Raw genomic sequence first — 23,601 nt, forward strand, 5'->3', positions numbered from 1 at the left:
TACACAACAGCCTCAGAATCACATTATAAACAGTATTCCACTTCATCGTTCTCTCAAATTTTCTCTTGAAAAGTATCAGATGCTATAGCATAATTTGTGCCTATTTTTGGCCTCTGTACCTATATCATCTTGTCAAATAGGCAGAGGTTTAGGAATTTGAATGGAGCGAAGACATTTTCAGTCTCTGGTTGCTGCAACTTTTCACGAAATGTTACTTTTAATTTCCAATGACACTTTAGAAGTCACTTGCCAAACTTGCACACTTGACACAGCATCTCATTAGGTAAACTGCCAGCACTAATATTCTCTATTTGTTGTAAATTTTTGCATAAGGAGTAGATAGTAACTCATATTGATTTTGTGTTTAAAGATTTGGCAGATGAAATAAAATGAACAGGGAGGATATAAAATATAAAATTTAGTATTTATCATAAATTCAGGAAGATCTTGAATACTGTGTTGGCAACTTTGAGAGTTTTACTAGCTTATACTACAATTATGATATTGCTCTGCCGATTTTCTCTCTTAAAATATAACTTCGATGTGATTGGAAGTTAAAGATATTCTCCCTTTGAAATTCAAGTTGACCTGAAAGAAACCAAACATTTTCCATGTATTCTGCCTCACACTGTATTTGCCCCATTACTGTATCATTTTTAGTTAAAAGTTATGCAAGAGAATAAAATCTAATTTGAAAAATAGATAATTATCTCTATGCAAAATCACTTTTGTGTTATAGTAGTTATATGTAATTCAAATCTTGTCATTTGCTTCGATATAATGATTTTTTAAAAAATATTTTATTTATTTATTTGTCAGAGAGAGAGAGCATAAGCAGGGAAGGCAGCAGACAGAGGGAGAAGCAGGCTCCCCACTGCACAAGCAGCCCAATGTGGGACTCCATCCTGGGACCCTGGGATCATGACCTGAGGTGAGGGCAGATGCTTAACCCACTGAGCCACCCACAATTGAATTGTAGATAATGGGAAGAATCTTTGTGAGTTCCTTTTACATATGTTGAATGGATATATGTGTCTAACCCTAAAAAACTTAAATATCCTTACTTTAGAATCCCTGAAGGAAGGAGAAAATTTTCAACTTATTTTTAATGATCACATTTCCTTTTTCTAAATGTAATCCAAAGGTCTACAATAACACTATAGATTAATTACACTGGAATTAACAATTTGTTTTAATTTTAAAAATAAAAAAAATTAAAGGTCTACAAAAATTGAACAAAAATTTTGTGCTCTTTAAAATTAATATACCATAGTTATTTAAAAATGAATTAATAAGGGCTCTTGGGTGGCTTGGTCAGTTGGGCATCTGCCTTTAGCTCAGGTCATGATCTCCGGTCCTGGGATCGAGCCCCACATTGGGCTTCCTGCTCATCAAGGAGTTTGCTTCTCTCTCTCCCTCTGCCCCTCCCCATTGCTCATTTATCTCTCTCAAATAAATAAATAAATTCTTTAAAAAAATGAATTAATAAATTATGTAAGCACATCCTGATATGAAAAAGACTCACGGCATCACAATTGAATCAAATCTATAAACTATTCTTTTTTTAATTTTACAATTCTGAAGGGTAACATATTTAGATACATTGCCCATGTGTATCTAACAACATTAGGCTACATGTGGACTTGCATTAAAAGATAATGTACTTTACAACAAATTAATAACTTTTTCTTTTTAATGATAAGCTAAAAAGAAAGAATATTCAGCATAGTTTTCATTGTTTTTGAGAAGATATATAGTATTTCAAGAAACATTTCAGTTGTATAATAAAAAGACATAAGAAACATCCATGTATTAACCCCTGACCCCATTAAAAAAACAAACAAATGCTATTCTCTTTAAGTTCCCTTCAAGTTCATTCTATTCTCTTCCTTCTCGCAGAAAACCTTCCTTTCAAACCATTCATAGATTATCCCCTTGCTTTTCTTCAAAGCCTTGCTATATATGTTTTTATCCTGAAATAATATATTGTACAATTTTGCTACCTTTAAAAAATTTATATAAATTTAATCAAGTCCTATGTTTTCTCAAAAACTTTCTTTTCTCCCCCAGCCTTATAATTATGGTATCCATCAACTCGATGTTGCATATAACTGAGAGTAATTCATTTTACCACTATTCTAAACTGTATTGGTAGGATAATATTTTGTAGGATAAGTTAATGTTTTATACTTTATTTACTCATTCTTCTCATGGATATTGGAATATTTCAATTTTTTTATCCCTATTCCTAGGGTACATGTGCAAGTACATGCCAATCCAACTATTCTTAAAATGATTACACCAAATTTACAGGAAGCAGCTCTTCATAGGTGTTTCCATTGCTTCCTTTTTTCTCCAACACTAGATATTGTCAGCCTTTTATGTTTTCTAGACTTGCATGTATAAATAATTTCTCACTGTGGATTCATTCTGCATTTCCTTGATTATCAATGTAAATGTAAATGCATGTGACATATATAAATTATGAAATTATAAACATTAATCAGTTTTCCTCTTTTCTGATGTCCTCATGGTTTTGATCATTTTTATCAGTTTTTTAATTTATTTTTTTACATTTTTATTTAGTTTTACATTTATTTTGTTTTACATGTAGAATTTCTTTATATAGTGTAGATACTGATTCTCTACTAAATATGTGAATTATGGAGACTTTCCAAAATGGAAGAGGAGTAGGAGACCTTAGTTTTGTCTGGTCCCAGGAATTCAGCTAGATAGCTATCAAATCATTCTGAACACCTGTGAACTCAACCAGAGATTTAAGAAAAGAATTCCTGCAATTCTACAAATAGGAAAGTGACCACTTTCTGCAAGAATGGCAAGACACAAAAACTCACCTCAAGAAAGAGAACGAGAGGCAGTATACCTGCTGCCAGGGACCTAATCAGTATGGATAGAAGTAAGATGTCAGAACTAGAGTTCAGAATAATGATTATGAGGATACTAGCTGGGCTTGAAAAAAGCATAGAAAACACTAAAGAATCCCTTTCTGGAGAAATTAAATAACTAAAATCTAATCAAGCCAAAATAAAAAAAAGGCTATTCATGAGATGCAATAAAAAATGGAGGCTCTAACTGCTAGGATAAATGAGGCAGAAGAGAGAATTAGTGATATCAAAGACAAAATGATGGAGAATAAAGAAGCTGAGAAAGAGATAAACAACTTCTGGATTATGAGGGGAGAATTCAAGAGATAAGTGATACCATAAAACAAAACAATATTAGAATAATTGGGATCCCAGAAGAGAAAAGAGATTGAGAGAGAGGCAGAAGGTATATTGGAGGAAATAATAGCAGAGAACTTCCCTAATCTGGGGAAGGAAACAGGCATTCAAGTCCAGGCACAGAGAACCCCCTCAAAATCACTAAAAATGGGTCCATATATTGACATATAATAGTGAAGCTTAGAAATCTCAAAGACAAAGAGAAAATCCTAAAAGCAGCTCGGGACAAAAGGTCCATAACTTACAAGGGTAGAAACATTAGACTGGCAGCAGAACTATCCACAGAGACAGGGCAGGCCAGAAAGGACTGGCATGATATATCCAGGGCACTAAGTGAGAAAAATATGCAGACAAGAATAATTTATCCAGCAAAGCTGTCATTCAAACTAGAAGAGATGAAAAGCTTTTAGGACAAGCAGAAACTAAAAGAATTTGTGATCACTCAACCAGCCCTGAAAGAAATATTAAAGGGGATCCTTTAAGAAAAGAGAGAGCCCAAAAGTAACATAGACCAGAAAGGAACAGAGACAATATACAGAAACAGTGACATTATAGGTAATACAATGACACTAAATTCATATCTTTCAATAGTTACTCTGAATGTAAATGGGCTAAATACCCCAATCAAAAGACACAGGGTATCAGATTGGACAAAAAAGCAAGACCTATCAATATGCTGTCTACAAGAGACTCATTTTAGATCCAAAGATACCCCCAGATTGAAAGTGAGGGGGTGGAAAACCATTTATCATGCTAATGGACATCAAAAGAAAACTAGGGTAGCAATCCTTATACCAGAAAAATTAGATTTTTAAACTAAAGGCTGTAATAAGAGATGAGAAGGGACACTATGTCATACTTAAAGGGTCTATCCAACAAGAAGATCTAACAATAGTAAATATTTATGCCCCTAACATGGAAGCAGCCAATTATATAAAACAATTAATAACAAAATTAATGAAACACATTGATAATAATACAATAATAGTAAGAGATTTTAACACCCCACTGATTGCAAGGGACGGATCATATAAGCAAAGGATCAACAAAGAAACAAAGACTTTGAATGACTCACTGGACCAGATGGACTTCACAGATATATTCAGAGCATTCCATCCTAAAGCAACAGAATACACATTCTTCTTGAGTGCACATGGAACATTCTCCAGAATTGATCATGTACTGGGTCACAAATCAGGTCTCAACTAATACCAAAAGATTGGGATCATTCTCTGCATATTTTCAGACCACAATGCCTTGAAACTTGAACTTAATCACAAGAGGAAATTTGGAAATACCACAAATATATGGAGGTTAAAGAGCATCCTACTAAATAATGAATGGGTCAACCAGGAAATTAAAGAAGAATTTTTAAAATTCATAGAAAGAAATGAAAATGAAAACACAACTGAAGTAGCAATACAAGCCTTTCTCAAGAAACAAGAAAGGTTTCAAATATACAACCTAATCTTACACCTAAATAGCTGGAGAAAGAACAGCAAATAAAGCCTAAACCCAGCAGGAGAAGAGAAATAATAAAGATTAGAGCAGAAATCAATGAAATAGAAACCAAAAAATAGTAGAACAGATCGATGAAACTAGGAGCTGGTTCTTTGAAAGAGTTAATGAGATTGATAAAACCCCTGGCCAGACTTATCAAAAAGAAAAGAGAAAGGTCCCAAGTAAATAAAATCATGAATGAAAGAGGAGAGATCATAATCAACACCAAGGAAATACAAACAATTATAAGAACATATTATGAGCAACTATATGCCAACAAATTAGGCAATCTGGAAGAAATGGATGCATTCCTAGAAATATATAAACTACCAAAACTGAACCAGGAAGAAATAGAAAACCTGAACAGACCCATTACCAGCAAGGAAATTGAAGCAATAATCAAAAATATCCCAACAAACAAGAGTCCAGGGCCAGATGGCTTCCCAGGGGAATTCTACCAAACATATAAAGAAGAATTAATACCTATTCTTCTGAAACTGTTTCAAAAAATAGAAATGGAAGGAAAACTTCCAAACTTTTTCTATGAGGCCAGCATTACCTTGATCCCAAAACATCAAAGACCCCACCAAAAAGAATTATAGACCAATATACCTGATGAACATGGGTGCAAAAATTCTCACCAAGATACTAGCCAACAGGATCCAACAATACATTAAAAGGATTATTCACCACCACCACCAAGTGGGATTTATTCCTGGGCTGCAAGGGTGGTTCAACATCCACAAATCAATCAATGTGATACACGACATTAATAACAGAAAGGACAAGAACCATGTGATCCTCTCAATAGATGCAAAAAAAGCATTTGACAAAGTACAGCATCTTTTCTTGATTAAAATTCTTCACAGTGTAGGGACAGAGGGAACATACCTCAATATCATAAAAGCCATATACGGAAAGCCCACAGAGAATATGATTCTCAATGGGGAAAAACTGAGAGCTTTTCCCTTAAGGTCAGGAACACGGCAGGGATGTCCACTATCACCACTGCTATTCAACATAGTACTAGAAGTCCTAGCCTCAGCAATCAGACAACAAAAAGAAATAAAAGGCATCCAAATTGGCAAAGAAAAAGTCAAACTCTTGCTCTTTGCAGGTGACATGATACTCTATGTGGAAATGACACCCAAATGACACCACCCCAAAATTGCTAGAACTCATACAGGAATTCAGCAATGTGTCAGGATATAAAATTAATACACAGAAATCAGTTTCATTCCTATACATTAAGAATGACACAGAAGGAAGAGAAATTAAGGATCGATCCCATTTACAATTGCACCAAAACTCACAAGATACCAGGAATAAACCTAACCAAGAGGCTAAGGATCTGTACTCAGAAAACTATAGAACACTCATGAAGAAAATTGAGAAAGACACAAAGAAATGGAAAAATGTTCCATCCTTGTGGATTGGAAGAACAAATATTGTTAAAATGTCTATGCTACCTAGAGCAATTTATACATTCAATGCAATCCCTATCAAAATACCATCAACTTTACAAAAGTAGGGATCTGAAAGGGTACGTGCACCCCGATGTTTATAGCAGCAATGTCCACAATAACCAAACTGTGGAAAGAGCCAAGATGTCCAACAACAGATGAATGGATAAAGAAGATGTATATATATACAATGGAATATTATGCAGCCATCAAAAGGAATGAGATCTTGCCATTTGCAACGACGTGGATGGAACTGAAGGGTATTATGCTGAGCGAAATAAATCAAACAGAGAAAGACATGTATCATATGACCTCACTGATATGAGGAATTCTTGATCTCAGGAAACAAACTGAGGGTTGCTGGAGTGGGGGGTGGGTGGGAGGGATGGGGTGACTGGGTGATGGACACTGGGGAGGGTATGTGCTCTGGTAAGCATTGTGAATTGTGCAAGACTGTTGAATCTCAGATCTGTACCTCTGAAACAAACAATGCAATATATGTTAAGAAAGAAAAAAAAAAAAGAAGAAGAAGAATGTAGCAGGAGGGGAAGAATGAAGGGGGGAAATCGGAGGGGTAGAGGAACCATGAGAGACGATGGACTCTGAAAAACAAACTGAGGGTTCTAGAGGGGAGGGGGATGGGAGGATGGGTTAGCCTGGTGATGGGTATTGAGGAGGGCATGTTCTGCATGGAGCACTGGGTGTTATGCACAAACAATGAATCATGGAACACCACATCTAAAACTAATGATGTAATGTATGGGGATTAACATAACAATAAAAAATTAAAAAAAAAATACCATCAACTTTTTTCACAGAGCTAGAACAACTAATCCTAAAATTTTTTTGGAACCAGATAAGACTCCCAATATCCAAAGGAATGTTGTAAAAGAGAACCAAAGCTGGTGGAATCATAATTCTGGATGTCAAGCTTTATTACAAAGCTGTAATCATCAAGATAGCATGGTACTGGCACAAAAACAGACACATAGATCAATGGAACAAAATAGAGAACTCAGAAATGGACCTTCAACTCTATGGTCAACTAATCTTTGACAAAGTAGGAAAGAATATCCAGTGGAAAAAAGTTTCTTCAACAAATGGTGTTGGGAAAATTGGACAGCCACATGCAGAAGAATGAAACTGGACCATTTTCTTACACCATGCACAAAAATAGATTCAAATGGATTTAAGACCTTAATATGAGACAGGAGTCCATCAAAATCCTAGAGGAGAACACAGGCAGCAACCCCTGTGACCTTAGATGCAGCAACTTTTTGCTAGACATGTCTCCAAAGGCAAAGTATCTACTCTAAAGATACAAGTGTAGTGATCTGAAGAGGTACCTGCACTCCAGTGTTTATAGCAGCAGTGTCCACAATAGCCAAACTATGGAAAGAGGCCAGATGTCCAGGGACGGATGAATGGATAAAGAAGATGTGTTATATATACACAATGGAATACTACTCCTCAGCCATCAAAAAACATGAAATCTTGCCATGTGCAACAACGTGGATAGAACTGGAGGGTATTATGCTAAGTGAAATAAGTCAATCAGAGAAAGACAATTATCATACGATCTCACTCATATGTGGAATTTAAGAAACAAAACAGAGGATCATTGGGGAAGGGAGGGAAAAATAAAACAAGATGAAATCAGAGAGGGAAACGAACAGTAAGAGACTCTTAAGTGTAGGAAACAAACTCAGGGTTGCAGAAGGGGAAATGTGGTGCGGGGATAGGGTAACTGGGTGATGGACATTAAGGAGGACATGTGATGTAATGAGCACTGGGTATTACGTAAGACTGATGAATCACTGAACTCTACCTCTGAAACTAATAATACACTATATGTTAATTAATTGCATTTAAATTAAAAAAAGATATGTGACTTACAAATATTGTTTGGCCATTGTAGCTTATCTTTTCAATTTCTTTAATAAAATCTAGTGAGAGATTTTATATATCTATCTGTCTAGATCAGTTTTAGTTACAATTATTTTGTTCTAAGAATTTATCTTTTTATAAGGATTTTAATTATCATCAAAAAGTTGAAAATAATTTCCTGTCATTTTTAAAAAATTTCTACGGCATTTTACTTCTATTTCCTTTTTTATTCTTTTAAATTTATTTGTGACTTCTCTCTTGGAATCTTAAGCAGGCTTCTGATCTGTGTTTCCTATTTTCTCCAGGTACTTTTTTCTCTTACTCCTGGTGCTTTATTCTGCTTTCTGTGTTTGTATGTACATGTGGTGTGTGTGTGAGTGTGTGTGTGTGTGTGTGTGTACTGAGCTTGTGTTCATGGGTTTTGGAACTAAATATGTGGGGCTGATCTGAGACTTGAATGTGTTGGGTTCTTCCGGAGTTGATTTTCAGTTGATTCTGATCTGCCCTTTTTTTTTTTTTTTTAGATTTTTTATTTATTTATTTGAGAGAGAGAGAGAGCACATGAGAGGGGGGAGGGTCTGAAGAGGTACCTGCACTCCAGGGAGAAGCAGACTCCCTGCTGAGCAGGGAGCCTGATGTGGGACTCGATCCTGGGACTCCAGGATCATGACCTGAGCTGAAGGCAGTCGCTTAACCAACTGAGACACCCAGGCACCCTCTCATCTGCCATTTTGACTTGATCACCACCAGCCTGCGGTAGTGATTTCAGAGCACTCAAACAGTGTGAATTCAGGCTATAAACCCTGATCAGATTTTCTGTGTCCAGAGTTGTGGAGTTAACATATTATGAAACATGGTATATTGTACCTAGTAATCATTTGCTGATTAAATGGTAATATGTGTCTAAAGAATCTTCAAGTCTGTAAGTATTTAGCCAGAACTTGTCTTTGGATACTATTGAAACTTGCTAGAATACAGTTTAGCTTGTTTTTGAATATACACAAAACAAGAGGAGGAGGCCGTCTATTATTCAAGCACAGGCCAAGTCCTCAAAATTGCTTTGGCTTACAAACTCCATTTAAGCAACAATTAATACCCTCACCAAAAATCACAAGATAGCCACACCAGTACTTTCTCCAAATGACTTTTTATTATTGTATTGGCACAAATGGGGAGGAGGGGTTCCTCTGTTTTATATGATCCATCTCTAAGAGAAAGCTTGTCCTGGCTCAGTGTGAAAGACATTTCTCTTGTCACATATGAGAAAAATATTAAAATCCTTCTTTTAATATATGAGTGTGGTAGATGGGAAAATATAAACATGAGTATGGCTTTCAGAGTTGGATCTATGCCAGAAATAGTATTTCATATTATTTTCTGTTTTATCTTATGCAGTATTGCCACTCCTTTACTCTATTACCTTAAGCTTCTCTAGACTTTGCTTCTGCTATTTTCCTTTGGACACAGTACACAGACAATTTCAACGTAAAACACTATTTAAAAGCATTCTAGAAAGGTATTAGCAGTCACTGTGTCAGCATTTAATATGAGATTTTGAAGGTAATTTTTAACCTTTTCAGCTTCTAAATTGTAGCTTGTCTTATTAAAAACATTTTCTCTCTTTCTTCTTTCCCCATGAAAGTTCTTCTTTTTATTAAAAACAAGAGAATGTATTAAACAATCCAGAGAGTCTCATTCTGTGCATTCAGGATGTGACAGGAAAGTGATATTATCACAAACGGTGACTGCTTACGTTCCCTTATTATGCAAAATGACCCAGATGATCAGTTTCTTGTTGAAAATTGTAAAAGCAGAAAAGGTTCAGAATGTCATAAAAGCAAAACAAAACAAAAGATATTTTCATGAATTCATTGACCTTTCCATTAATATCATAACAGAACATAATCACTAAGGCTTTTAAATTAGCAAGGTAGCTCAATATAGAGGGACGGCTTGAGAAATCTCAGGGGCTTATGTTGCCAGAACAAGATCCTGACACTAAAAGTAAAAGGGTAAATGAGAATCATGTTTAGTGATGACCTTTAGGTCCCACAGCTGCTTATCACATATCTTGTCTTTTTGCCTTACTGTTGCACTTTAGCTTATTAAAATTAATTGTGTTCTATTTTAGATGTTAAGAATTTTTAGCTCATAACCTTTGCTGTTGAATGAACAGTAAGATTTTCTTTTCTTTTTATATCCCTGATGTATGATAATAATTCCAATTATGTGATATTTAAATAAATACACTAAATAGAAGAGATCTTGTAATTTTGTTAGAAAATAAAAATTAAAAATTAAATAATAAGAATTGGAAAGGTCACAAAAGAAGTTTCAAGAAGGAAGGAATTTTTGAGTAATAAAACGAATAAAATAAACTAAGGTTATACAACAATATATTTCCTACAATGGGCATTTAAATGTATTTTTGTATATCTGAACTATTTTTTTCTACTGATATATAATATATATCCAGAGAAAAACCTTTCTCCTTTCTGATTGATAATGTTATGGGGAATACTTTAATAGTTTATTTCTTGGTGTCTCTACCCACAAGGAAGTAGGTAGTCATTGGGAACCTCCAGTGTAAATGTACAATGTATTTTGTCCTTTTTTAAAGGGAAAGATTAGGCACTTAATTTATTTGTCTTGTCAGATGAAGCTTTGTTTTTTAAATTTCTATATTTCTACAAAGTTTGTATTTAATACAAATATGGGCTGATGAAGGGAATTTTTATGACAAAATTTGTCAGTAATATATTTGTCAATACTATATTGATTAGTCTGAGCTCTATGATTTTCATATTGTGTATAGTAAACACAAAAACTTTTTCTTTGTTTTCCATTTATATATATGGTTATTTAATCTTCTCAACATCTATAACAGCTATGCATCATTTTTATTCTTACTTTACAAGTGAAGGAACTGGGACAAGAAAGGCTTGTCCCAAGAAGAAATGCTTCTTTGGAGTGGAGGGACATATAATTTTCCTTCCAACTCAGAACACCTTTAAGAGTGAAAGTAGAAAAATGAGTTCAGCAAACATAACCAGAGACTGTCCTATGAAACTCAGATGCATGGTTGAAATCCAAACATTCTGACAGCATAGCTCCACCCTTAAACTCTATTCTGCACTGCCTGCAAACTAGTGCCATTAACTTCTGAGTTACAATTTGTATTCTATTTTTTTCAGCAAACACAGCATATACTGGTCACTGGTGCCAGGTAGAACTCCATTTACATGGAGAACAGCAAAGATCATCATTATGCCAACCATTGGGAGTAGAAGTTGAAACACATTTGCCCACTGCATCTTGGTATCAGAGTCACCAAGAAAACACAACACAATCAAGTACTAGATGAATTAGTGCTTTACTCACATAGAGAAAAGACAGAGCAAGATTAGCTTCAGTAGTGAGCAACAGTATTCCATGGCCAGCGGTACCCTCCCAACAGCTGATGCAGGGCAGTTGGCCTGCACACACCCTTCTCATGCTCTAGAAGAAGGACTCTATTTTCTCCCTGCAGGGTCTAGATATAGTAGTGGAGTTGGCCATGTGCCATATGATGCACACATTTAAGCAGAACAAAAGAATATGCATTGAATCTGAAACAGGGCAAGTTATTCCCACATATGGAAATAAGCCCTTCACAGGCAATGAGAGCTTTTTACCCCTTGGTAAGGATGTGTTCCAAGCCTAAGGCACAGGCTGGACACGTCTGGTAGGGGCAAACATAGGAGGTCATATCATGGCTGCTTTCTCAAAATGTTCTGGGGTTTTTGTGTGTTTTTATAACCTAAAGCTAACATTTACTGAGGCCATGTGATTAGCCAGAAACTGTGCTCAGTGAGGGCCTGCATCTTTAAACAAGCAATCATGCATTAATATAACTGAATATACATTCTTTTAGAGAGGAGAAACAGTGGATGATGATAATAATAATAAAAAAGAACCATAAAAAAAAAAAAAGAAATGGAGAATATGGCCTTAGGAAAAGCAATTCAAAACATGACCCTTAAGGTGACATCGGAAAAATAGGGAGAACATTATGAAATATGTCAAAAAATAGGGAGACATATGAAATATGTCAAAAAATAATGACGTGGGAAAAGGATGGTACAAGGATTCTGAGATGAAAAAGAATTTGGTATGTTCAAGGAACTGAAGATAGAGTGACTGAAACCAAGTAAGTTAGGAAGATAGAGTGTGGCTTGAGTTTGGAAATGTAGGCAGATGTTTCAAGAACATGATAAGGCATTTGATTTTACTCTAAATTTTGGGAAACTTTGGAATGGTTTTTAATTCTTTCATTAAAATATTTATTAAACATTTACTATGAGTCAGGCACTGTACTTAAGTTATGTGAAGAGTTAAACTTGCTAGTAAGGGAAGAGAGTAAAATTTTTAAATAAGGTGTTCAGGATAGGCCTCATTGAGAACACGAGATCTGAATAAAGACTTGAAACTGGGTTGAGAGAAAGCCATATGGATATTGGGGTGGGGGTGGTGGGGACATTCTGGACAGTGCAAAAGCTTTCAACTGGGAGGATATATGTTGTGTTCTGGGTCAAACCAAGAAGCCTGTATTCTGGAGTAGAGTGGGAGGGGGCAGTAACAAAGTAAGAGCTCAGAATGTGATGCGAGAAAGAAGGAAGAGGAAAAGCAGATCTTGTAGAGCTTTGTAAGCAATTAGAAAGGCTTAGGCTTTTACTTTGATTGACATGGAGATCTATTAGCAAGGTTAGAAGAGAGAAGTAGAATGATTTGCTTTACATTTTTAAAAGGTTACACTGACTGCTTAGAAACAGAGCAGGTGGAGCAGGGAGAACAGTTAGGAAATTGTAGCCATCCACCTGAAAATCTGGCTTCAGAGAAAGAGGTTAGGAGCAGTCCAATTTTTAATGGAACTTGAAAATTGACTCAACAGTATTTTGTATGAATTAGATGTAGAGTATGAGAGAAAGGAAGACATTCAGGATTTTAGTTTGAAAACTGAAAAAATAGTTTTCTTTAACATAGTTGCATTAGACTGTGTAAAGGAGGTTGGCAGTTATATGCACAATCAGGAGTTCAGGGTTGGGCATGTTAATTTTGAGATACTTATTAGGCATCCTGGGGAAATGTTAATTATGAGATATCTACTAATATCTTAGGCAAATGTTAAATAAGCAGATGGATATATAAATTCAGATGATTGCTCTTGTGTAGATATATAAATCTGAGAATCGATGGCATATAGATGGTATTGAAAGTTATACAGGGAATGAAATATATCTCTAAGAGAGTGATTTCAGAGAAGAAAACAAGATCCTGGGCACTCTAGAATGAAGGAGAGGAGAACAGCAAAGGAAATTGAAAGGAGTGACCAGGGAGGTAAAAAGAAAACCAAAAGGAAGTAGGATCAAAAATAGGATACAAAAAGCAGATTGAAAGATCAAGTAAATTGAGGATTGGAAACAGACAATCAGATTTCATAGCATGAAGGACCTTGGTGGCCATGACAAAACTATCTCAATGAAGTAAAGTAGTTGGACTCAAAGTCTGATTGGAATGTGTTTTAAATAATGGGAAGAGAGGCATTTGAAATAACACAGTGAGTAAGTATAATATTTGCAAGGAGTTTTGCTGCAAAGAGATGCAAAAAGTAAGTGGGAAGGTAGCAGATGGGAAAAGATGGATCACGGGAAAATTGTGGTTTGTGTTTGTTTTGTTTGTTTCCTTTTATAAAGATGGGAGGACTAATAACAAGTTTGTATGATAGTATAAAGAGATCTAGACAGGAAAATGTGATGTTAGAAAAGAAGCACCAATATTTGGAGCAATGTTTTAGAGTAGAGAGAGGAGATGACGTTCAGTGCTATGTTGAGAGCCTGACTGTATTGGGGAGAGTAACAAGTGACGTGGCAGATGATATGGGTACAGATCCTGGTAAGTGAGTAGATACGACCGTGGGAATTTGGGAAAAATTCTGTTAAGCTACCTGCAGTTTTCACAGAGAATCAAGGTCATTAGTAAGAATGAGTCTAATGAAAATGTATTTGAAACTTAAGATGAAAGAAGTGAAATTAACACTTAGAAAATTAGGAGAGTGAATGGCATAAGGAATTAAGGTATGACTCTGAGCAGCTTTAAAAGTTTTCTTGATATTTATAATCATGACTATAAAGTGAGTCCAGTCAATATTTATTCCATATTTATTCAGCTTCATTGATACAAACATGGAATAAGTGGAAAGATGAATTTAATTGGCTAGTGATTCTGTCAAAGGGTACAAAAGGCAAAGGAGGAATAAAAAAGTAGAGTGTATACAAAATGTAGTGATTCTAATGATTTATTATGGGACATAATCTAATAGGAAAGAATGAACATGAAGAGAATAAGGGAAAGTGAAAAGTTTCAATAGGGTTTAAAAGATTGTTAAAATATTCAATGAAATGAGCTAGAAAGACTGTAGTGAGCAGAGAACAGGATACATCAAGTTAAGAGAATGAAGGGTCTCCAGGCACCTGGGTGGTTCAGTTGGTTAAGTGTCTGCCTTTGGCTCAGGTCATGACCCCAGGGTCCTGGGATCGAGTCTTGCATTGGGCTCCCTGCTCAGTGGGGAGCCTGCTTCTCCCTCTGCTTGTGTGCTCTCTCTCTCTCTCTCAAATAAATAAATAAAATATATTTTTTAAAAAGAGAATGAAGGGTCTGACAATATAGGTAATGATAAATTCTAGCATATACTTCTGAGAGTGACTCAGATAGGGTGAAGGATGAGATCAATAGGAGAGAAATTCAAGAAACTGAATTTCCAGGTGTCAGGAAGAGATAGTATAATGATATCAGTGAGAAAAGTTACCAGAGTTGTGTTGAAGAGCTCATCAGTCAGTTAAAAAGATTAAAAAGTGGGAGAGTCTACTAAGTCTTGTGTACTTGGTAGTAGATAAGAATAAGAGGTAGCAACTGAGAGACTCGGATTACTTGGATTCAAATCTAATTTTAGAGCAAGAAGAAGGTAGAATAGTATGGAAATGGAATCAAGGAGTAGGGAGTAGATTGAGGCTGTGAAGAGCTTAAAAAATGCCTTCATCAACTGAGAAGGCTGCGGTAAAGTAGTGTCTTCTGTAAGAGCAAGAAAATGCTTCAGAGCAATGACTCAGGGTCTAGGAGATTTTTCTCCAGAGAGCATAATGGAAGGTTTTCAAGAGTGATAGCGAAGTAGCAATAGGAAGGGATTAGAATGTAGGAGCTTTGGGATAACTCTGAAGCCAACAGTTTCAGTTGTGGACTGATTAAAAATTAAGTCCTGGTGAAATCAAGGCAGATAAATGTGTCGAGACCATTAAATGTTAGAGCATGCTGGAAGTCTGGGAGTCTCTCCTGACTTATGTCAATGGAAGGGGAATTCTGACGATGCATGGTTTTAGTCTGAGTGTTAGGGATTCTCTCTGGATGTGTATGCGAGGAGGCCTGGTCTTGTCCTTGTGTGTATGCACCCTTTGACCACTGTTGGTGAGGATGAGGAATGTGGGAAGAAGTCTGTGTTATGCCAAGCTTGTGGGGCATCCTATTGACGTTGTAAACGAAGGGAATTTTTGAGGGGAGAGGAATGGTTTTAGTCCCAGTGTTATAAATGTAGTATGAACTGTTTTATTTTTGTCAAAGATCAGTCTGTCTACCCTGTTGAGGATGGGTTGGAACCTAGAGAGGAAAAAAAATGTGGAGAAATCATCGTATTTGTCCAAATGAGAGATGATGATGGCTCAGATTAGGGTGCTAAATTGAAAATGGAAAATAATGGATTGATTATATCTTTGGGCATTTTTTGCTTTGCATAGTAGTCCAGGACCCTAAAAATTGTCACACAAGTTGAAGCTGTACAAAGTAATTTTAATAATCAATGAAGAAAATTGTTATTGTTCCATAGCATATAAAAATGTTTGTCAAAACAAAAAACTACTTTCACTTTCATCTTTGGTTTTGCTGCTTTTAACTTGTAGGAGTTCTGTGACTATTTTGGTTATTAACCCGTTATCAGATATATGGCCTGCAATTTTCTCTCCCATAGGTTACCTTTACATTTTGTTGATTGTTTCCTTTGCTGTGAAGAAGCTTTGTAGTTTGACGTGATCCCACTTGTTATTTTTGTTTTTGTTACCTGAGCTTTTGGTGTCATATCCAATAGACCATTGCAAAGATCAGTGTCAACAAAATTTTTCCTTATGTTTTCTTCTAGGATTTTTTGTGGCTTTAGGTCTTACATTTAAGTCTTTAATCCATTCTGAATTAATGGTGTGATAACAGGGTCCAATTTCATTCTTTGGTATGTTGACATCCAGTTTTCCAACACCATTTATTGAAGAAACTACCCTTTCCCCATTTTGAATTCTTGGCACCCTTGCCAAAGATTAGTTGACCATATACGCTTGGGTTTTTATTTCTGGGCTTTTTATTCTGTTCTATTGACCTATATATCAGTTATTTTTTTATTTTTATTTTTTTAAAGATTTTATTCATTTATTTGAGACAGAATGAGAGAGAGAGAGAGAGCATGAGGGGGGGAGGGTCAGAGGGAGAAGCAGACTCCCTGCCGAGCAGGGAGCCAGATGCGGGACTCGATCCAGGGACTCCAGGATCATGACCTGAGCCTAAGGCAATCGCCCAACCAACTGAGCCACCCAGGCGCCCTATGTCAGTTATTTTTAAGAAGTCACAAAAATAAATGAGGCATAGTTCCTTCCCTTGAGGTACTCTAGGGGAAATCACACACACACGCACACACTTTTTTTTTTTTTTTTTTGGTAACATGATTGTATTTCAGCTATCAGCCTATGAAAAACAAACACAAATATCTACACCTTTCAATCGGGGATCAGCAGGTATTGATCCTTGATATTTCCACCAATGTTATCCTCCCCTATGAGGCACTGCCTAGACAAACTGAATTCTATAAAGATATATGAAGACTGAAAGCAATCTAATAATATAGAAGTCTATAAACATGTATAGCATTTTCATATTGTTTTGCAGATCAGAAAGCCTATAAAAACCTATAAACACTATGTACATAGGCAAAACCTTAAAACTTTCTTACTTCCTGTCACCAGATCCGCCTTCTGAAGCATCATTTTATTCCCACTATCTCCAGCTTCTATACTCGCTAACATTATCATTTATTACCACATGATGAAATGCTGTATTAAATTGGCTCTTCAGTACTTAGCATTCTCATCTTTAAATGTTCATGTGTCTCTGGAGCATCTCCCTACTCTCTTCTTGATCCAAAATCTTCACAACAGGCTTCTTAATTCTTCCAACTCTTTCCTATGGTGAGGGCTTCACATGTACTGTTATTCCATCTGCCTGGAAAACATTTATTTTTCTATTCTTTAAAAAAAATCTCAATTTAAGTGTCACCTCCTCAAAACAATTTCTCAGATATCATCCCAGACTAATTAGTTTTCTCTCTCATAGCAATTTGTATTTTTCATTCAAATAAGTTGTCAGTAGCAATTAACTAATTGATTGTTCAAATACTTGTTTCTTCAATATTTGCATAACCTTGTTTATTTTAAACCTTATGAAAGCAGGATTGTGTCTGTATATTCCCTGCTAAGGGCCCATTCTGAGCAGAGAAAGGTGAGCACATACTTTATACAGATATTTATGTAAGGGAGGCAGGACAGATGAAAGAAATGGAGAAAAAAAGGAAAGAAGAAAGGAAGCATTTACCATTCTACTTACTACCCTCCCTCGGGGATAGAGGGAGATCACGCTAAAGAATCTGAATGACGATGCAGACAATAGTCTAACAATTGGTTAGACTGTTTTGTTATACAGTCGCATAGCATTTCTTTCTACTGCTTTCATAATTATTATATTTGAAAATAATTGTTTATTGTTCATTTTCTCCAATGAATTTTATGGTTCATGTGGAAAAGAATCCTGTCAATCTCCTTTACAAATTTATTCCCGGGTCCTAGAACTGTGTCTGCCAAAAATTGTGAATTGAGTTGAATTATTAATAAAGAATGATTTATAATCTTTTGTTAACTAGATGATCAAGTTGCCTACTCAGAAATTAAGCCCTCAGTTAAATTCTATTCTTTAGCCTCTTAATCGAAATGGGCTCTCATGTTTTATATCAGTTGATTTCATAAATGATGTGTTTGTATATTCATTCATTTCAATTGTCAGGTCATCAAACATAGCCCTTTCACCCACTATTTATTTGTTTCTCTAACCATCAGAAAGGAGTGTGTCCAGAACAGCTTAATCAAGTTTTAGCACAAGAAAAAGGGGACTTAATTTGGCATCTTTGTGCATATAAACAAGTAAGTTCTTTTAATATACTATCCCTTCACCTGACATATAAACTTTGATAAATGGGGCAGTAATTTTTGGAGATTACAACATTCATTATCCTTTTTGCTTATCTTCAGAAGCAGGTTTTTTTTTTTTTAAGAGCGATTTTCCTTTTGGCAAGGCTGTTTATTTCTCACAGAATTCTTTTAAAGCAAATGTCATGTGGGGATATCACCAGGTAACCTTAAAGCAAGGTTTTTTTTACCACAACTTCATTTTATGGAGTGCTTTTGGAGGAAAAGCCATCTCAAAGCACTGTCAAAATTGGAAACAAAACAAAAGTCACACAGTCAGAAAAATCAATGATCTTTCACATAATCCAAGATTAAATCAAATCAAACTACCTTTAAGCTTAAACTTTAAAGCCAGTCAGAATTTGGCTCACCTGAGAGGCCCAGTTAAGACTAAATTCTGGATGCTTGTGTTATAGAAGGCATCCTCTGGGTAATAATTAATGATTTATCCAAAGTCTGAATGAACATTTAGAATCAGCTCATAAAACAGTGGAAAAAAAAAAAAAGAAAAGAAAAGTCAGACCAAACTAAAAATTCATCTTAGAACTATGTACTTTATTTTTGTTAGTCAATTTAAATAAAAAAATTGCTTTTGAATTTTGCTTTGCATCTAACAGTGGATAGGAAAGGATTGCCTCAGCTGTAAAGAGCCAGCCAAAGAGTTTCTGTTTTCTTCACTCAAGAGCAAAAATTGGTTTACATGTGATGTAAAGTGGTAGAAAAGAAAAACATTATTGGAGAGCACAGATTTGTTCCCATATTCTAGACAATTCTGGGACTAAGAAACAAGGGTTTCCAAATAGTCTTTCTTCCAACCAAAATCTATTTTAACAGAATTAAATGAAATTAAAAATATGTGTTCACAATATGCCTAGAATACTTTTTTATTGCTTATATATGAGAAATATTTTCATAATAGTTTAACCACAGCATCAATAATTCTATTCTTTTTATTCCATAGATCTGCTTTGTCAATATTTTCTTTTCAATAACTATATTCTCTTTAGTTAGGAAATAAATTTGTAGACCAAAAATTGATTTAGAACAGGCTGACATCTTCAAAGAGTAAGTTTTATAAAATATGGACTTACTGTCAAGAAGGAACATTATTGTTGTGATAGGCAAAATAATGCCTCCTCAAATGTGTCTGTATCTTAATCCTTGTGAATATGCTAATTTACCCAGTAAAAGTGATTAAACTAAGAGTTTTAGATGGGAGATGATCTTCGGGTTATCCAGGTGGACCCAACTGAATCACAAAGGTCTTTATATAAGGAGAGTAGGAGTATCTGGGTCAGAGAAAGAAATTGGGAGATGCAACATTGCTGGTTTTGATGATGAAGGAAGGGGCCATGAGTTAAGGAATGCAGGTGGGGGCTTCTAGAAGCTGGGAAATTCAAGGACACAGATTCTTTCCCCCACTCCCCCGACCCAGTACAGCAGCCCTGCTGACAGTTCCATTTGAAATCAGTGAAACCTGTTTCAGAGTTCTGAGCTCCAGTAAGATAATAATGAATTTGTATTGTTTTTTAAGCCACTAAATTTGTGGTAATTTAGTATAGCACTAATAGAAAACTAATGCAATTCTCTAATAAAAAGAATAAAAGTTTTAAGAATAATACAGTATTAAAAGCATGCTTGCTATGTGGTAGACACTATGTGAAGCACTTTTCAGTAAATATCTTGTTTCATCTACACACTAACACTATGAGATACTTATTATCAATTGTTATTCCCATTTTACAGATGTGGAAATGTGTCTTATTGAGTGAAAAAGCGTATCTAAAGTGTGTAAAACTAATAAGTGGAAGAGGTGAGATTTGAACACCTAAGGATCTAATTCTTCTAGTCAAATAGTATAGTTTGAGAATAAAAGAAAATTCTAGTGGTCTCCTTTAACCTAAACAACTTTGGCTCTTTTGTTAATTATGTTGTTCTTAAAACAGCTTGGATACTAAAAATGTCTGGCTGAGTGGAAAACGTGAATCACTAGAGGAGAACTGAATGTGACTTTCTTTTTGTTCATTTAACAAATCCACAACGAGAACATCCTCTGTAAGGTATTGTTCCTTCTTTTATAAATGTTTGTTCTTTGGGCAGGCACCATGCTGGAACCATCTGTTTCTGCCCTCCCCCCCCGCCCCCAACCCCCTGGGCTACGGTTGATGGGTCTAGGATTGGGCACCTGTATCAAATTTATTCAGTTGCCCCTTCCTGGAAATTCAAATTGGTGCTGCAAAAGTTGTCCTTCATCTCTTCTGGACTGAATGCTCCTGTAACAGGGACACTCGGGAGCACGCAGGAGCAGAATGTTTCACCGGGAGGACTAGAGAGATAAAGAAAGCTGTTCTGCCAAGAATGAGAAAAGAATTCAGTATACATTTAGACACAGTGTTAATATACAGAAAGAACATTAAAATTTTGTCTGACCCTGGTGCTAGTATATTACTAACATACAGAATATTACTAAATATTTGTTCTTTCCCTTAGATTCTTGAAGATGCCCTCAAGGCCTTCTGACAGATATTCACTTAAGTTACCTTCAGTGGAGTTATCTTTCTTGCAAGATGATCACGTTTTCATCCTATTCTGCCAGATCCTAGACATAAGAATTTGCCATCCCTCCTTTCAAAGAACTTATATTCTGATGAAGTTGATTAAAATACAACAAAAAAGTCAACATTTTATGTACCCTAAAGAAAATAGCATTTATCAGTATATTTTAGGCCACCGGTAATAAACCCTGAAATTATCCAGAAAATCAACATTCAGTTCTTGGCAACATTCATTTTTCGATTTTTACCTTCCTGAAGACAGATGTTCAGGATAAGATTCTAATACCAAACATATTAAAACCTCCTATTCTGTGCCTTAACTTATTACCCATGTAATATAGTCAATCATATTCACTCATCAGTTTTCCAGTTATGTTTTCCCTATTTGATTAATTTCCTCATTAATGTAATAACTGGTGATCATAAAAAATCATTTTCTTACTTCATTACCATGACATATAATTCCTGCTGCTTTCATATCATCATCATCTTCCTGTTCAGCCTTTAATCAATTTACCTTGAAAATAACTGTCCTAGAAATATTGACTTAATATACTTAAAAACAACAACAACAACAACAACACAAAAGCCACAGATAATTAATCAAATTGTTCCATTTTTTTCTGATTGTTTTATGGTCAATGGGACACTTGCCTCAGTTTCTCATCCATTGGCTTCAGTGTACTCTACCCTTTTCAGTGTACTTAACCCGGGAGGGAGGGTAAAGCTTTAAGACTGAATTCCAGATTTACACTTAGAAATATTTGTAAAATTTCACAATGTTCTCTTATTCTAAACCAAGATTTCTTGTCTTGTGGATTAATGATAAAATCCTCTCCTGTTTGATTTTAAGTCTCAGCTGTCCATGACATAGTTTCCATCAGCATTTCACACATTTTCCCACAAAGCTGCTGTAAACATACTTACAAACTGGCTAGTGGGGTGCTCCCACATTCACTCGTTACCTCCTATCCTTCTGCACCCATTGCACTTTGTCCCTCTTTTTTTTTTTTTAAAGATTTTATCCATTTATTTGAGAGAGAGAGTGAGAGAGATCACAGAGGGAGAGGGACAAGCAGGCTCCACACTGAGCAGGGAGTCCTCCGTGGGGCTCCATCCCAGGACCCTGGGATCATGACCTGATCTGACAGCAGACGCTTAACCGACTGAGCCACCCAGGCATTCCCGTCCTTCTTTTATAAAACACATGACATGCTGTTTTGTGTCCAAGCCATTTACTGCAATGGCTTTTTCCCCAACTGATTTTGCAGTTTTTATGAGCAGATGTTGCTTTTATTTGTTAATAAAATCTACCAGTACAAAATCTTGAATGTTGTGGGTGAGCAATAATTATTTATTCTAAGGACACACTATTTTTCTAAGACTCTGTGCCACTTTTCCACTCTACCCCATCTTCCCATCTTCTGCTTTACTTGACCCTACCCTTCCCTCACCTCTCATCTATTCTTTTATACCACCTTGCCAGTTATTTACCAGTGTGGCTACATAAAACATCATATGACTATAGAGGTTATTTTAAGCATTTATTTCTCTCCTTTTTTAAACAAACTCAAGCTGAATCTTTTCCAGGGCTCAATTACAGAAATATGTCTATGTTCTATGTACAAATGAATCACCTCATTTTTAAAAGAATGCTTCAGGGGCGCCTGGGTGGCTCAGTTGGTTGAGCGACTGCCTTCGGCTCACGTCGTGGTCCCAGGGTCCTGGGATCGAGCCCTGCATCAGGCTCCTTGCTTTGCAGGAAGCCTGCTTCTCCCTCTCCCACTCCCCCTGCTTGTGTTCCCTCTCTCGCTGTCTCTCTCTCTGTCAAATAAATAAATAAATAAAATCTTTAAAAAAAATTAAAAAAGTAAAAGAGTGCTTCATTATACTTTACAAGAAAGCAATATGGTGCTTCATTTCCTCAGTTTAAGTTCAAAATATTTCATGTTACTTTTGTTTTTGTACACAGTTTATTTCCCAGCTCACATTGGAATATAGTTAGACATCTGGATTCATATTTTTTGTATATGTATAAGCAGAATCATTTTTGGTGTAGTGGCAGAATGGGTGAGGAGAGATTGGGCTTATTCTGTTTGGGTCCATCTGATATTATAAACCGCATTTGTAAAAGGAACCAGTCAGAAGACTAATTTTGTGTAGGCTAAGTAGTCCCTTGGAAGATAATCCAATATACTGAAATAGTTACTTCATTTAGTAAGAAAATTAGAGGTGGAGAGTGAAGTGTCAGTCAATACTGATCTTTTGGCCATTTCTGTCCAAACTCTTATTACCTCCCCTTTCCCCAAATCGAACTTGAACCTACGGCAGAAGTTCAAATGAATGTGACTATATGCCAACCTCGTGATGTAGCAGTTCACTCCTACCTATATTTCTAACAGAAACACATACATATGTTAACCAGAAAATAAGTACTAAATGTTCCTAACAACACTACTCTGAATAGCCCCAAATTTAAAACTACATAAATCCCTATTGAGAGTGGAAATGATGAATAAATCATGGAATAAAATACTATACAATGATGAGAATAAACCATCCATTGCTATACTTAGTAATACGGATCAAT

The sequence above is a fragment of the Mirounga leonina genome, unplaced genomic scaffold (assembly GCF_011800145.1).
Source record: "Mirounga leonina isolate KUSES-001 unplaced genomic scaffold, KU_Mleo_1.0 Mir_127, whole genome shotgun sequence".
Lineage (NCBI taxonomy): Eukaryota > Metazoa > Chordata > Mammalia > Carnivora > Phocidae > Mirounga > Mirounga leonina.